This window comes from Euprymna scolopes, chromosome 7, assembly GCF_053919585.1.
Source record: "Euprymna scolopes isolate OS-2025 chromosome 7, ASM5391958v1, whole genome shotgun sequence".
In the NCBI taxonomy this organism is placed as follows: Eukaryota; Metazoa; Mollusca; class Cephalopoda; order Sepiida; family Sepiolidae; genus Euprymna; species Euprymna scolopes.
In genome coordinates, this window is record NC_136488.1 from 87,612,464 (window position 1) to 87,630,422 (window position 17,959).

At 33.9% G+C, this 17,959-nt stretch overlaps 1 protein-coding gene across 21 annotated transcripts in view; it reads left to right on the plus strand.

Moving 5' to 3' along the window:
* The window catches only part of LOC145279820 (otoferlin-like), a 1,618,966-nt gene that overhangs the window by 1,293,498 nt on the left and 307,509 nt on the right, over nt 1–17,959 (plus strand). The window lies entirely within an intron of this gene.

Here is a 17,959-nt window from a genome sequence, read left to right on the forward strand (position 1 = left end):
GTATTTTCTATCTATTAGTCTCTCTCTAGCCGCCTTTTTATCTTTCTCTCTTTTCCTCTCCCCCTTCTACCGTCATTCTCCCGTAACCCTCTTTGTATCTTTCACCTCCGTGCGTACCCAAAACTGAGCAAAGTTTCCACAAGCATTTTTTAGGAAAAGAGATTTATGTTTTCCTCCCCTTAAAAAAATTATGAACACCAAAGAACAAATAATAAAAATCTCTTTAAAACAAAACAACGAAAAGGTTTTATCAGTTGAAAAAGAAAATGTTGATCTGCCAGTTAGAATTAAGCAGTTTATTCGGCGAGAGCTGATTCGACGAAGAGCCCAGTGGGTTGTCAGTTTCCAAGGCGAGATTGGAGAAGCTGGTGTGTCCAGTAGACATACAGAGAGATAGATAGGTAGGTAGAGAGAGAGAGAGAGACCACACACACACACGTCTGTTTTGTTCGCCGCTTGAGTTCCCTCTGCTCACTGACCGTAGTTCCCAAAAGTGGCTGAAAATGTTCCTTAGGGGACAGATGAATTAATGCGCCCCACCAGCTGATTGACCAGTGTGTGACCGAATCATTCACTGGAGGGGTGTGTTGATTCACGAGAGAAAATAGATCATTTGTGACTGCTACAATTCTGTTTTAGAACTACCCGTTTGTAGAAACACAAAACCGCTGGGCTGCTTCATATATGGCTACAACATAGTCTTTTTCAAGTCCAATGTATACAGCTTGTTGTTGAACCGTCCTCTTAATTAAATTTTGCTCATATTCAGCTATTGTTGTTGTCTAACTATCCACCTTACACACTCATTAGCCCTTATCCTTGAGTGGCTTATGAGTCTTGGTAAGTGGTGTCTCTTAATAAAAAATATAATACTAAAAACTTAATTGAAATATAATTCTTTACCAAATTAACTGAAATCAGCATTGCATAATCTTAAAAGGCTTGATATGCCATAAAGCAACGAAACCTTTTTTTAAATAAAACAGTTCAAAATGTTTTGCATTCACGTACAAATAAATTATTGAAGGTATCCATATTCCACAACAGTATGCATCATCTCTGACCGCTGTTTCCGACAAAGGTAGAAGATTGCTGTTTTCTTGATCGGGAATCTATTCATCTAATACTTGTCATTGACTAGCTTTTAACCTTGAAGTAGTATTTGTTTTTAGCTCCTTACATCAAGTGGCGTCATGTCTTGTCTAGAGCGATGTTTATAAAATAATAAGCCGTACAGCCGGAAATGTGGGAAATTCCTGTGTCTGCTTATATTTCCAAAAGTTGATCTGATTATGTTAAATAAGAATAATTCTTGAATTCCGTTGAAATAAAAAGAAACGGTGCTTCTACATAGCAGATCACATATGAAGACCCCCCTTTTTTTGAGGTACAAAACAGGCCGGAATACGATATGAAAGCCACTACACACACACAAATAAAAAGACAGAAAACACAAAGCATTATAAGAGTAATGTTAGGGTTGGTGTTAAGAAAATTTTAGTCCTTTTCATCAAAAAGGGAAAGTTGATTCAATCATCAGAACTCTTTCTTAAGACGGATGGAGCGATGTAATTGACTCTAACCTTAGATCAATAAGAAAATGAAAAACTTGTTTCATGTAATGTCTGCACTAATTGACTGTTTTCGACGTCTCCACCATTTCCGGCCTGTTCCGTAAATCGCAATCGAAAACATTCGTGTCGATATGAAACCTGTTCTGCCGAAGTACCTAGTTTCATTTAATGTCGGCACTAATTCGCAGTTCGGCGACGGCTCGTCCATTTCCGGTGTGTTCTGTAAATCGCAATCGGAGATATTCGTGCCGATATGAAGCTTATTATGTAGACGTACTCAAATACCTATCTTAAAATCAAGGATTCTATGTCGGTCCTTGAAAACAATGCAGACCAGTTGTAATCATTATTATTCATAAATCCTGATAAACTTAAAAAAATGTCAGCTAAAAAACATGGCGTAGTGTGAGTTGAATAACGTTGTCGTAATTATTGTCGTTTTTGTAGATATTTTGAAGATAAAAAAAAAATGTCCGTTGGAAATCAGGAGTGTAGAGTTATGGTGAATTATACTTGTGAGAGAAAGCCATTTTGCAGCAAGATTGCTGCGTTTTAATTCCCCCCCCCCCGACTGACCTTGTTTGATAAGAAAGAAAAAAGGTCACCAAATTTGCAGTTGAATGAACAAGCATCCCTTCTAGAATTTTAAAAAAAAAAAAAAAAAAAAAAAAAAAAACGGCTTCGTCAACACAAAATATGGTCTGGCAATAGGTAGCCAAAAGTATTTAAAATAGTTTAAACTAAAGATTTGACAGACCTGAGTTCAAACTAATTAAAAGTAAAGATCTGACAGACCAGAAAACAATCTATGCCCCCGTGGATTCCGGAAGTAGACAAGTCGCATCCTAAGAAGGTGGTAGGGTACATCGCCCGGATCGTTGTGAGAATAACATTCAGAAATTTAGAACAATAGTCTGAATGGTTTAAATAATATTAAGGAATTCTTTAGCTCGACTTAGCTAAATCTTTCACTTTAAATAGTTTAAACTTATAAAATACATCGAAAGACTTACTAAATAGCAAATACTATGGACACGCCTATGATTCGCTATGTCGCTATACAATGGAATCTGTAGTAATCTATTGAATGGAATATAACTCCGTCAAAAACACAGAACCATCGGTAAATTAAGTATATGAAAATCAGTTAAAAACAGATAACACAATCCAAATTAAAAAATTTTTGCCTAACACACCTACTTCAGTGGTATGCAAATATTTCTTCTATTTTTTCATTGTCGAGTTCTAACATGTTACCAGTGAAGATATTCAATTTCTTCTGACGTTACTGGTGGAAAAGCGTTAACCGTATACAAATAATTGACTAATGGCTATAATAATGCAAAAATATAGTAGGTTGTAACAAGGAAAAGTGAATAACAAGGCGATATTTCAATTTAATTAAATTTTAATTATGATTATATTTATATATATGTGTGTGTGTGTGGATTGTTCCTGTGAAACTTTAGTCATTATAGGAAAATAATCTAATACTTCTTCTGCAGATCCTTAACATTCACCACTCAGAGCAAACTAATGAAGCGTGTTTCTCAAAAGTATGCATACATTTCGTCCTCGTTTACAAATTATTATATTCAATCCGGCTAAACTGCTTCTCTCAAATATGTTATCTTACAAAGAAGCTGGCAAAGACTTTCATTCCCTTGCACTGAAGTCCTCGGTTGAATTTCGTCATGTGATCTAAAATGCTACCAAATGCGAAAGAAGTTGCTTTCTCGTAATTAAGCACTTACACATTAGTACAAACTAGAGTGTGTGCAGTTTGTAGAGGTCTGTGTAGACAAAAAGAATGGAGTGAAAAAGCAAAAAATAGCCGCTTTTCTCTTTATATGCTTACGATATCGTCCCCTCGCGTGCCAATGAGATGCTTCCGGTTGGCTATAAAAGGCCTGCTTATTCAGAGACTGGGTTAATTGTGTATTTGAATGTCACAGTAACCAATGTTGTCAGCAATCGGTTGTGTTCTAGAGTTGAGCTTTGACAGTAAAGCGTTGCGATTTGGAGATGAGTTTTAAATAGCAGTCTGTCAAATTAAATATTTGATTGTTTTAAGCACAGTGTGTTTTCATTAGATTATCGTTTAGATTTTTATTTTTTAACTCGTACTATTTCCTACATATTAATGCGTTTGGTAAAAATTATTTGTATATTTTTGTTAGCTTTGATTCCTCTATTGTTAACTATACTGCAAGATTTTGTAATGTTTTATTTTATTTCATGATGACCAATGAAGACCGCCTCCTCCTCCTCCTCCTCTTCTTAAGGGGGTGGTGGTGGTGATATTTACTCACCAACTACCCTAAAAAAAACACCAGAGTCGTTCATCTATTTTAGCACTGTCTCACTAAATTCTCAAGTGTAACATTTCATTATTTGATCTTCTTCCATTTTTTTTTTATTCACCAGAGTTCAGTTTCCGTTTAGTTAATTAAGAGCAACTCGCGATGATTACAACTTGTATAGCAAACCCAATAAATCGCAGCGTCAGAAATAAAAGAAAATGGAGTAAAAAAAAAAAAAATCAAGCAAAACAAAAAAACAAAAAAAACCCCAGAAAAACCAGTCCATCCTCACCCTACTACACTTATTTTATTTTAAATAATTTTACAAAAAAAAAAAAAAAAGAAAAAAAGTCATCTTTAATGAAAACTGAGAATCACCAATTAAGGAATCAATCTTCGTTGTCGTCAGCCGATAAGAAGAAATCACCATTTTAAACACACCACCTGGTTTGTAGAATGTTTTTTCTTTTTAATATGCATTCAGACTTCCGCTATGGTTTCAATTTTCCGCACACGACTGGGAGAAGGATGCAGTATTATTTAATTTATTCATTCATTAAAATATTGAGCAAGGATGGTAAATAATTTCAACTTGGATCCTGACACCCGTCACAACCCAACTAATTACTGGCCGGGGAATTCTTTATGAAGTTTCTTTTTTTTTTTTTTTTTTTTTTTTTTTTCTCGCGGAGTTTCCTTGTCTCAGTTCCGTAGTCGAAAAAAGAAATCGCTTAAAGGATATTGTACAAAACAAAGGAAAGTTCTTTTTTTTGGGGGGGGGGGAAGAAAAGTCGAGGCTGAATAACCCAAAGGAACATGAAAACATGAAAATGGGGGAGGATTTCGGATTACACACCAGGTTTCTATAAAAAAAACTTTGTTAGCGTTTTTGTCTTCGAAGTATTTTTTGTTTTTAGTTTACTTTGGATTATTTATTTAAAGTTCACGATTATCGTAAAGAAACAGTGACAATGATGTGGTATAGTTAACACCTGAGAAAACAAACGTAAGCAAAATTATACAGTGCCCCAAAATGATATGATACATTTGTAGGTAAAAGAAAATAACAATTACGTAAAGAAAAGAAGAAAAATGTACGTAGAATACCACTTTATTTCACAGTCTTAAATACTAAATTAGTGAAATGTTTCCCATCATTGCCAACACACGATTTTAGACGTTCACGAAAGTTTTCAATAACTCGATGGATCATTTCGGGTGGAATAGCAGCAATTTCAGAACGAATAGATCGTTTTAATTCTTCAAGATATCGAGGGTGGTGGTGAATACTTGTGACTTCAAATATCACAAGAGGAAAAAAATCACAGGGCTTTAGATCAGGTGATCTTGCGGGCCAACCAATATCACCACGCAATGAAATCAAATGATTCGGGAACATTTCCTTAAAAAAATGCATAAATACAGATATAGATAAATTTTGACCAAGTTAAAATAAAGTGGCATACTACGTATATTAAAAAAATATTTTCTTTATCTAATTGTTATTAATGTTTTTTTAAAAACTACTAATGTGTTGAATCATTTTGGGGCACACTATATAACAAATAACTTTTACTAACCGATAGCAAATTTAATTTTCTATCGACCTGCATAGTTTTAAACTTTTGAAACTGAGTTTTGTTACGTCATAATTTGTTTCGTGAATTTCACTTAACTGAGGTTTGCCCAAGAAAATAGCAATCAATTTTTTTTTTTTTTTTTTTTTAGGTGATCGCTTATTTCAGACTGAAAACAATAAAAGAAAATAAGTTTTACCTAATCTAACTAGGAAACATCTCCAAGAGTAGAGTTAGTGGTACCTTAAGCCTTTTTTTTTTAATAAACATATTTTAGAGTTTTCCCAGAATCCGCTCTTCTGATATAATAGAAATTAAAGAGAAAAGTGTGACGATATAAGTTATTATAACGGACGGGAAAAATGTTAAGTAAGTAGTTTTCTTTTTAAATAAGATCTAATTTTAGGATTAAACCACGAGCGATGATCTCGCGACGCTATCTTGGAAACTACCTGAAGGAAAGAGGGAAATGGCTTTAAATCATAATTTTAGAAAATCGTTTTTAAGATGGGGTCGGGGTCATTGGAAAAATTCAAATTTAAAAATAATTTTCATTATAAAAATAAAACTACTTGAGTAATTTACATGATTCTTGGTGTACGGTGTTTTCTTACCTTCGCGATTACGAATATCATGCAGATTTATATTTTTGTTTTTTCATATCAGGTGGATTCTGGACAAGCACTTATATTCTAAGCCTGAAAATAGCGATGGCCATATTTGATTGACGAAGTAGGTTAAGTGAAAGTTACGAAACAGATTTTGATATAAAATTTAAAAACAGTTTCATAAGTTTAAAACTATGCAGATCGACGGAAAATAAATTTGTCTATCGTTTAATAAAAGTTATTTCTTGTATATTTCGCTTGTTTTCGATTTATCTTCTGGTAACTATACTAAATACTTTGCCAAATATTATTTTAATAGCTTTCTTCTACCTTTAAGATGAGAAGGTCTTGTTTTTAACCTTAAATGATGGTAAAATAAGCTCTTACATACGGGACCTAAAGACTTCCGATTATCATTGATGAAACTGAGCATTTTAATGAGCAGACATAAGAAATCATTTGATATGTTCAAAACATAACAATTAAATTGGCTTCTAACACATCACTATTATTATGTGCGTTTACTTTCCGCAGTCACGTAACTCTCACTTTCGTTATTTTGTCCCTTCGTCCTCACATTTCATAAGCGATGTTTCTGACAAAGGGGAAAGAATTGCTGTTTTCTCGGTCGGAATCTATACATCTAACACATATTGTTGGCCAATTCTTGACCTTGTAGCGGTAATTTTTGTTTGTTTTAGCTTCTCATGTGAAGTGGCTTATCTGAATTTTCATGAAAGGCTCCAATCCCTTTTTTTTTTTTTTACTTTCTTTGCATAAAACGAAATCAAACTAAATATGGCATACTTACCCGCCCTTACACCTAACAGATGCGTTCCAAAATTCATAATGACCTGTTTATTAGGTTAGGCGCATACAAATATATAAACCTATATAAATATATAAACGCATACAAATATATAAACCTATATAAACTTTATATAAATTAGTATATTTGGCCAGCTTTTTTTTTTCTCTAATGCATGTTTCATTGAAGAGCAAGGATAATTTATGTTTGTTTTTCTTGCAACCCATTTTTTTATTTTTGGCGGGATAATGTTCGAACGTTCTGTGCAAGTGTAAAAAGTCATTGGCCATAGTCACAAACGATTTCGACATGAAAATGATTTTAAACAATTTTAATGGACTTTTCAACAAATTCACCAATGCCATTTTTAATTCATCACTCGCCTGAAGACTACACATGGAAATCGAAAACATTCGTGACTATGGCAAATTTCTTGTTACATTCTAGCAGAACGTTTGAACATTAGCCCATTAAAAAGAAAACATGAATTGCAAGAAAACAAACAGAAATTATCTCTGCTCTTTATATATAGAGAGATAAAACCATAATAGTTCTCCACACGAACTAGACTAAAATATTCACATTGTCAATAATCCAGTTTTCATATGCAGCTGATGCAGAAGGTAACCTTGGTACAGTTGTGGATTTAGATAGGAAATTGCTTATATTTATTTATTGCGGACTATTATTCTCATCTTTATTAGTTGTTGTTTCACGACGTTTCGGCCAACTATTCCTCTGGCCTTCGTCAGGTAGTAATATACCATTCGGTACGGACCCGACCATGGAAGATCAGATAATAAATAAGAAACGTGGATTTATAAGATCAAAAAATCCAACCTTGATTGCTCTTCGGGGTCCGTGGCGCAGTTGATAGAGATGTTGAATCTCTACGCTTCCAGATGAGCATTGTCTGAAGATAGCGGTTTCAATCCTACCCAAAGCCGACCAGAGGCTTACTTGGCCAAAACGTGGTGAGACGACACCAACTACGGATGGCAGTGTATGCAGTTAGATTTGAAGTTCCTATCCGTCGCGGTTACCGCCTGACGAAGGCCAGAGGAATAGTTGGCCGAAACGTCGTGAAACAACAACTAATAAAGATGAGAATAATAGTCCGCAATAAATAAATTAATATAAATAATACACATCTCAATAATGAATTCTAATTAAAATAATATATATAGGAAATTGCTTGTTTCGTTTAATCCTGTGAATAAATGTCTTTTAATAATAGATGTGTCCCTTTTCTTCCTGAGGGTTTTATGGATGACTCTGTAATTCTTGGTTTTTCTTTCTCATCCAATTTTTCTTGGATTTCATACATTAGATCAACTTCTCTGTGTAACTTTCTCACACGTGAGGATAATCTGTAGCTCTACAAATCTAATATAAAACCACGTATGAAATACTGATGTCATAGCAGGCTGATGAATGTCTGTCCCATTTGAGGGTTCATGACAAGGTGCGAAAACGTATTTGTAATTTCATTGGTATCCCGCACGCTTTCTACTTCTCTGCAACCTCTCTCCCAAAGATGTAATGCTGCTAGTCTCAGTCTTCTCTACAAATACTATAATGGCACGTGTTCTTTGGAGTTATTTGAACTATTCCTTGATTGTTTTTTTTTTTCAGTTCGTTTCATTTATTGGTCTATTTATCTTCCTCAACTCGTTGTTTTGATATTTCATTGTAATATCGTTCCCTAATTTAGAACCTCCTTCTCAAAAACTGTAGGCCTTTGGAACATTCTTCATACTGGCTGTTTTCCCCATACCTATAACCTTGAACTTTTCAAGACTAAGATCAATAGACACCTCTTATGTTTTTACTAATCAACTTTCATTCTTGCTAGTCCTTTGATTCAGGTGGCTTCATGCCTTGTCTGGAGCGATTTTCATTTTTAAAAATTACATAAGTATGTTGGTGCATAAAATAACTGGATAAAGGAAGCACAAACTACGGCGATCTTTTAGCCAGTTTTGATGAAAGGCCAGAACTTAATCAGCGTTGCGGACATTTTCGCATCTCAAATCAGATTTGCTGCATTGTCTATTAGAAAGTTATGCTTGCTTCTAGATATCTAAGAATAGTATCATCTGAAGAAATCTGACTCAGATGTCATACATGCCATGTTCTTGGCATTCGGACAGATTCAGGGTGAACGGCAAATGTGAGCACAACGATCATTCTTTTCAAAGTTATATTTTAAGTGACATCACGATTATTAACAACATTACATTTAGTTTAATATGCGTAATGTTTGACATACGGAAGAAGAAAGTTCTCTGCAGTTGTTATAATAAGACGAGGGCTTGCAGTGAATGTCGTATTAAGAGGTTCAAAGAAAGGAGCTAAATGGAGCAATTGCTATGAAAATAACTATGGAGTAAGGGATGATTAGCCATTTTTTTCTGTGTGAAAATTAGTATTTAACCATGCTAATGAGTAGTAAGACGGCAAAACATACGTCCCTCTCTCTCTATATATATATATATATAAGTTGCCTTGAATGTAACTTGCAGGGGACTTTCTCTGTACAATGCTAATTGTTGTATTATTACAAAGGACATTGAATAGCACTCCCTAAATTGAATAAGCATAATGACTTTATTTCATTCAAGATTGTGAACCCTTGGCGAGAGGAGGAGGAGGGGGAAGGAGTTCATAAATATTGGAAGGAATTTTATTTGTGGTTGACATTTTGAGGAATGAATAAAAACTCTTTTATACATTTTCCATGGTGACATTTATATTTTCATCCAGTTTTTTTGTAAGCATGACATTATGACAATACAAAAGAAGCGATAACAGTAAACATGTATTTGTATAAAAATTTTGACATATTTTTGCACACACACACGTATACATATATATATATATATATATATATATATATATATAATGTGTGTGCAATATTAAAAAAGATATTCGCAAGTAACAGATTGAATGCAATGTAAATACCATATGCATATATATATATATATATATATATATATATATATGAAACGGAATAATAGTAACAATAATAATAATAATTAGCGGAAACTGGGGAAATTCCACGAGGGACTCATTCATGTATAATATATTGATGTTTGCATTCTGTAGATGTTCAGCGTAAATGGAGACGCTCTGATATTATTGTAGCTCTTTTGTTAAAACTGCAAAAGTATTTTTCTTAGCTAGCGTAACCCGATCGTAAAGTACGCTTAAATATGATATGTTGATTCTAGCAGATTTCGTATCTATTATTACAGAGTTAATGTTCTTTCGATTTTTATATATTATGAAGTTGCGAATTCAAAAATAGAACAATATATCCATATGACTTGGGTGCATTAGCTTGAATCGAAACAGAAGCCAAAACTTATGAATATATATATATATTCATATATATATAGCTTTAAAACTAACAATAACAATAGAAAACAAACAAATAAATAAATTAAGTAAACATGAATATACATAAACGATCACACGCATATGTATATATATATATATATATATATATGTATATATATGTGCATTACTGTGTACACATAGGTATATTTATATGTATATATATAAAAAAAAGAAGCAGAACGGCCACCTAAAACCACTAACCTAGCTCTAAAACAGATCCTCTGTTTGATAAAATACATGCCCATTGGCTGGTAGGAAGGGGCGCGGTGGATACTAGAAAGCTGATTGGCCAACTAGAAATCCTCAACATGTATAAAAACAAGAAGCAACGACAGAATTCGCGCATAAGCCTGACGAATCCTATAGTTGGATGAAACGCAGAATATTCAGTGTAGCTTAATCGCCATATATATTTTATAAATTACTAACTAGCTCTACCTACGTATTGAGCACTTTTGAAGTAAATACTTAAAGTTTACGCATAAATCTATACTTTCGTATAGTAAATTTATGTGAATAAATGAAATAGTTATATATATATATATATATATATATATATATATATATATATATATATATATATATATATATTATATATATGTATATATAAACTTGAGTTCCTTCAGCTATAATCGAAACTGAAAATTATGAACAATTCTTGGTAAAATAATTTATTACAAGAAATTGGAGTTCATAACAATTATACGACAGTCACTTGGATGTAAACGTGACACACAAAATAAATAACACACGCTATCCTAATAATATAAGGAATAATACCTGGTTTTGTTTTAGCCTTGATTGGACTATGCCGGCTTTCTCCAAAGGAATATCAAATTAACTGGCGGTTCCAAACAGCATGTACATATGCTGGTCACCGGGAGATGACTTACATTGCCTAGCATTTTCGAATGATCACTTATCTCCTATTAGCTAGGTTCCACATTATTTAATCGGTGATCTTAAAAAGAAACAGTGTCAACGCGATTATGCCACTATATATATATATATATATATGTATATATATATATATGTATATATATATATATATATATATATATATATATATATATATATATATATATATCGTTGCCCGGGATTAAATGATGATCAATGAATCTTTCACTCTCTCGTATGTTTATTGACATCGAAATCAGTGTAATCGCCCATTTTTCAATCAAATCGATCGATTTATTGTTCTAGTTGAAGATCGATCGCTGTACACGGGGAGTAAGCTTCACATGCCTCCCGACAATGACTTAGTTGACAATAAATTGTAGTTTACATTTAACTGTAGAAAACCTACTGTTGATTTTATATTTATTTATTTATTTACTAGCAAAAGTACCCGTCGTTGACTGGGTTCAAAAACAGCCTACAGAAAATGGACTCTGATTTATGAAAGTATGATAGGTTATGAAAAGGAAGGGTTGTAAAGAGATAGCTTCGAATTTGGGGGTATCAAAACCAAAGCAAAATATGATGAAAGTAAAAATAAAATAGATAAACCCCATAATTTATTATACCATACCTGTTCACACTGAAACACTTATCACAATATTCTGTGGATATATATTAAAAAACCTTGTTAAACTTTGTGACATATTTCTATTCTATGGAGGTCAGGTGCGAACGAACACCCCATACTTTTATTATACCATATTTCTTCAAACTGAAACATTCACATTTTACATAAATTGTTGAAAGTCATTGTTGATTAAAAAAGAAAAATTTTCTTCATTAAAAGAATTTGATGGAAACATTTTTTATAACAGCTGATTGGATGATCGCTTCGACATCTTGTGAATGCTCGCGTAACCTGCTGGAAGATGTCAATGTAAAGTTGCGGAGGATTGCGTCGTAAACTGAATAAGTATCCTAGATTTAAAGAATGTCTGATCAGGAAAAGTGCTGTTATAGATTGCTTAACGCTTGCTTCATTATAAACTCTTCATTTTATAAACATGCTTTCATATGTTATCCATTGTCTTTCAACACGAGAGAAAACCAGTCAATGTATCGTATTGGCCACCGGGTTAACCGATGGCGACTACTTAGTCGCCTCACCATCAGCGCAGATTGGCATAATTGGTCACCATTTTAATGCCATCTCTGATGCCAGTCATATGTGGAGTAACTCGATATGGCAAGCAGTAAACACTTAGGGTAACCTTATCTTGCTAAATATAATGCCCGGGTCACTAAGTGATTGTTACTTTCGTCAGGTTTTGCAGGAGCAAATAGAGAAACACGTTTGGCTCGGGTTTTAGAATAAACTGCTAATTATTTGTCCGCGAAGACCTTGTGCAATTCTCTGCACTTGTTTGGTCATTAGAGAACGAGAAGAATTGATTTTCTGGCACTAATTTTTTATGTACAGTTTAATTTCGTCTTTGAACTGTATCATCAACAGTTCAGGCATTTTACATTTCTACTGGAGGCCCTAGAAGTTATTTGAAAGTATATCTACCAGCCGATATAAGTGTCAGTCACAAATAGTCTGAAATAACTTGATTTCGTGGCATTTTTGGTAAGGAAGAACGTGTAGTATCTGTTCTTATACTACACGTCATCTTTTCTGTGTCGAAATCTTTAATGACTGGGACAATTTTTTTATTATTTTTGTTCCTATCCAGAATGCCTCTTTTTGGGGAGCTGCATTGTTCCCACATTAAAAACAGACTTTGTATCTAAATTTGCCCTCGTGGTGCTGGCAATCAGATAGTAACTTCATTTTGTGGCATTTTGGCTTGGAACAATGTGTAGGATCTTTTCGGATGCTGCTGTAAGTTAAATTAGCTCTTAATTAACGAAAGAGGAAACCTTCTAGACTAAGGTAATTTTTATTTTGGATTCCTTCCAGAGTGCCTGTGTCTGGGGAGCTGGTTTCCTCCCACATTAAAAACGACCTCGTGTCACGTTTGGCTCTCGTTGGGAAGCAAATCAATACGAACTTCATTTCATGGCATTTTGACTAGAAGCAACACGTACCATCTATTGTGCGAATGAAAATTTACATCGTTTTCACTGTTAAGTTTTTTAAACACAAATTCAGTTTAAAATATCTTTATTTTTAGTCTACATATTATCATTCGAAATGAAATAAGACGTAGGTGGACTCTGCGTATTGCCCTGCCTTTGCACTCCTTCTAGTCGCAGATGTACCACCACAGGTAATTTTCCAAGACACATAGTGCTTAGCCTTGTGGCCTGACTAAAAAATGAACGCCACCCCCACCATCTATTTTTCTCTATCTGGGCAAGTTGGAAACACGTGCTTGTCACTTAGTTTCACATGACGACTCTAAACCGCATGTTCTTGCTTTCGGGCCAAGATCAAAGTGTAGTATCTTCTCTGGTGCTTCACTTAAGTAATTGGTCCTTGGAGCATATAGGAGAAACCCTTCATAGCGAGACAATTACTATTTCAGTTAATTAGGCCTTGCCAGTGTCAGGGAAACTCTTGATACCGACACAATTACTATTTATTTGGACACTGTCAGAGAGTCCTCTTTCTTCGGGGGGGGGGGATGATGTTCCCCCACATAAAAAAAATGACCTTGTGTCTAATTTGCTTTCGTGGGGAAGCAAGTAAATACCAGCTGCTCTTCAGGTGCTGGACTTCAATTTCTTGTTCTCTTTCAGTGAAGGGGAAATCCTTCACGATGGAAACAATTTTTAAACTTTGTTCCTAGTTTCCATGTTAAAAAAACAACCCTGATGTCTAACTCTGTCCCGTGGGGAGGCATTGTAAATAGGTACTCTAAACTGCCATTATCTGACAAAGTTTGAGAGCTTATCTGATTCGGTACATTTATCGATTTTAATTCATTTAAAACTTCTTAATACTTAATTAGAAATTCGTTTTATTTTTTTATTTTTTTTATTTGCACATTACTATAAAACACTAGTGTAATGTCCACATATATTTTTGCAAGCGTAAAAAATACTCGGGGGGGCGTATAATAGAAAAGTAGATATTTATGAATATTTTTTTCTCAAATGTTTTCCTTCCAACTGATTAAAAATTGTGAGACAACTGCAGATTTATTTCTCTTTTAAAAGAAAGCTAAACTGCATTAGTTAGTCGTCCGTTAGCAAAAAGCTATTAGAATTTTTTAGAATTTAAGAAAATTATGCAAATTTGGTAAGGAAGGAAAATTAGGTAATTATGAAATTAATATCGATTGAAAATTGATTATTAAACGGTCCTTGAAGGACACATCTATTGAAATAGGTGTTAAACGGTTCAATAATATGCAGAAATAAATATCATTAAATAGTTTGTTTTCTTAAAGCAAATAAATTGATTTTTTTACCAAGTGTTTGTCTACAAACGCAAATCTTGTATTATCTTTTCCAGTTCTTATGTTAATAAAAAGTAGTAATTTAAAATCCACTTTCGAAATTAAATCCACCAGAACGCATTTCGGTTTCTTAATAAATAAATTTTTCATTTAAATATCTTCACGATGTTGTCTTATCGTCCTCCTGGCAAACTCATTACCCATCATCCTCGAGTTCCCTTTTTACCGTATTAAACTGTGACTCATTAATACATAAGTTTCGACGTGAAAGAGAAAGAGCATTTCTCCGATCAAGAAAACCAGTTTTTCGGAAAATAAGAAGATTTTCTTTCATGTGTCAAACTCGTGAATCCAGCTGCCTTGTAGGTGGCAAGTGGGGTTGCCTTAAAAAGAAAGAGAGAGGGAGAAAGGAAGCGAGATGGGGAGAGTATATGTCATAACATCTTTCAGGTATGTGTCACATTCTTACGTCGATGGCAGAACCGAACAGATTGTAATATATGCAGTAGAGATCACATCCCCACCCTGTTTCGAAAAATCTGGGGTAGCTGTCTGCCAGAAGCTTTTCACGGTCTGTTTTTTTTTTTTTTTTATAAAATTTGTAAACTACCTTTGCCTTGGTGTACACTGGATGCAACCAAGAATTTCTGAGAGAATGCAGACCACATGTTTCTTATTCGTCTTTTTGAAATAAGTCATGGTTGAATAAAGAAACAATTTGTGGCCCTCACATTGTTTTGGGCATTTGAGGAGGAGGCGGCTTTAAAAAAAAATAGTGTTTTGTTCTGATGTTTTGTCTTAAGATGACGTCCTGTTACCACAATTAGGTGCTGTTCAAAGTACCATTTCCTGGCTTGACTAAATACAAAACTGACATCGAAATCTAGTGGGTAATGCCTTTTTTTCCTCCTTACTACCTCTTTCTCACAGAAATGACGTTGTTAGTCTTTATCTGTTCCATAGTTATATGTATGACAGGTGCTCGACTGAGCTTTAATCTATTGTCCCTCCATGTACAAAAATTCTCGCCAAGCTATAACCACTGTCTTGGTTTCCCTTTCTTTCTCTCTGCTTAAAACTAAACGAAACTTCCATGAACAAAGTTTCTCTCCTAGAATTACCCGTCGATAGAAAACGGTGTCGGAAGGCTGCTTTCTAGCTGACTACATCGGAGTTGTAAACAACTTCTTGTTGACATGCTGTATTAAATACTCATAATTTGCCCAATCACAACCACCATTATCAATCATCAGGATGTTGTCTCACCGCCTGCTTGGCACTCGTGTAACCCTTATCCTCGAATAGCACTCCGTAAATTAAATAAGGATAATGATTATTTCATTCAAGATGCGGAACACTTGACGATTGGAGAAAGAAGGGGCCGTGAATATTAGAAGGATATTTTGACCCTGATACATAGTCACATTTTAGTAAAAAAAAAAAAAAAAAAAAAAAAAACAATGCGGTGATGGGGGTATTAGACGCAAAGAACTCGTCTAGCTACAATCATACTAAAATACTTTCCTTTATCTACTAAGACCCAAAATGAAATACAATTTTTACAGATCCGTTTCGTTATGCAGAAACAATCGATAATTATAATGCCAATATCGGGCTCTTTTTTTGGTCGTGTATGTACTCTTCAGAAAAACGATATATGCTCTATTGTTCTATTTAACATAAAATTCATGTATGCAGACACAAGGAGAGTTGTTGGAGATTGAAAGGTTTTTTTTTTTTTTGGAAGATAGGATTCGTTCACGAGGAGAGACCTAAAATTAATCCTGATAAAAGATTAATGAAATTAATTTGGTTGACGAACGGACAGTCTTATGAAGATTCATTTTGATCCATATATTCTTGGGCACGTCTTCTGTAACCGCTTCATCGACGCAAATTGCTCCAATTATCGAACAGGTTATCATTTCTTATGTAATTGACACCTGCGTATAACAGTTTTGTCTGAGAACTGACTATTAATTCCCTACCGTTTCACTCGCTAGGTGTACTGGGTCCATTATCGTTCATCACTAGGTTGTCTTGATATGCACTTAAGGAAATACTCTTGAAATTAATACAAATTGACTTATTTTACATACCAATGCAGGGTCCCAAAATTAACGATTGTAATGTTATGTATGCTGAAAAGTCTAATTAAGCATATAATATATATTTTGTTGCTTTATGTTCACCGTAATTTCGTAAAGAAAAATGAAAATAAACTGAATATTTTTATGCTTTGAAAAAATACCAATTTCTCTCATTAATACATATTATAATCTGTTGAAGTGCAAATATTTTAAAGATTAAACTGACATTCATTTCCATTCCCGAAAAATTTTAGAACAAGCATTTTTTTTTATTATTAGACATTAATTCTATTATTAATATTTTACTCATTTCATCCATCCGTAAATATAACATCCTTATAAACAGATTCGTAAAGGACACATTTGTCACCGATTCTATGTGAACTACCACAGTGTGGTGGAGAATAGTGAACGCCATATCCCGGGACAAGAGGGAGGAAGTAACATGTTCTATAATATAAATCTCACCTGTATGTATGTATAGCAGAAACTTTGCGCGTAGGGGAAGGATTTTCTCTAGATCATTTTGAAGCTCTATCCTACGGAGGACAAATATCGGAAAACTGTCTGAAAACATTAATTCCTCCACCCTAAACTGGACATCTTTCTATAAGGAGATATCGCTTTTGTTTTCGCAGATATTTTCAAAAGTCATCGCCCCTTTTCGATTGTCTAGCCTTAATATAAACCTACGTCACTTCTAGTTTGGCGATAGGCGCAAAAGTGAACGCATCACGTTTTTTTTTTTTTTTATTAAATTTCTTTTTCTCCTTTGCGGTACGGATCCGAGCCTGCCTACTACCACTTTTTTTTTTTTTTTGCTCAAACAACACCCTTACACACACCGCCACTTTCTTTTCTGCCTTCGCGGCACGGGTTCGAGCCTGCCTGCCTAATACAACTTTTTATTTTTATTTTCACTGACACACTCCAAAACACCCGCGCAACGCCGAGTAGTTTATATATATATATATATATATATATATATATATATATATATATATATAATAAAAGAGACGAATATTGGCTGAAGAGAGCTTGATAAGGATACCTTAAACGGGCCTTATTATCGGGCTTGAAACCGACGGTACCAATGACCTGTCTCAACTAACAACTTTCTGTACACAAAATATATATATATATATATATATATATATGAATACCTATAAAAAATAAGTTCAATATATCACTGAACAGCAACAAAACAAACAAAGGTTGTGTATTCTTGACTGAAACTTTATTTTTATGACACATTGTGAAATTTATGAATAACTAACAAATAAAAATAGA